The sequence below is a fragment of the Sinocyclocheilus grahami genome, unplaced genomic scaffold (genome assembly GCF_001515645.1).
Source record: "Sinocyclocheilus grahami isolate Dianchi unplaced genomic scaffold, SAMN03320097.WGS_v1.1 scaffold301.1, whole genome shotgun sequence".
NCBI classification, from domain to species: Eukaryota; Metazoa; Chordata; class Actinopteri; order Cypriniformes; family Cyprinidae; genus Sinocyclocheilus; species Sinocyclocheilus grahami.
The window spans coordinates 1,399,818-1,400,287 of record NW_015505480.1 but is presented as its reverse complement, the minus strand read 5'-3'; positions in this window follow the sequence as shown (position 1 = coordinate 1,400,287).

The window sequence follows — 470 nt, the reverse complement described above, 5'->3', positions numbered from 1 at the left end:
GGTATGGCCTACAATATTTGAGATTAGGAATTTTTTCTTTATTTATACAAAAGACACATCTCCAGTATACAGTAGCTTTACTCTGCTCCCTTGTGGTGAAGACACTGAATTGTTTACACATTGAAAAAATACCCATATATAAATATAGAGGATATGAAATAAGTTATGCAGTTATAATATTGGCTGTATAGACCTACCAATCACAATTTAAACACTGTTGACAATCTTGTTTGTGTATTTTTGGTTGTGGATGTTGGGGTAGTCCATTTCTTTGTAAATTTTCAGTAAATCATCAGAAGAAAAAAACCTCCTCATACTTTTTGCTGATTCATAACAGACAAAATGTGAAAGATAAAACCATATAATAATTTCAAAATAACACAAGTACTCAACAACAGTACAAATCACTTTTGTGTGCAAGTTACAATTTATAATATAATTCAGAATAATTCAGAAAGTTTTATAAATTT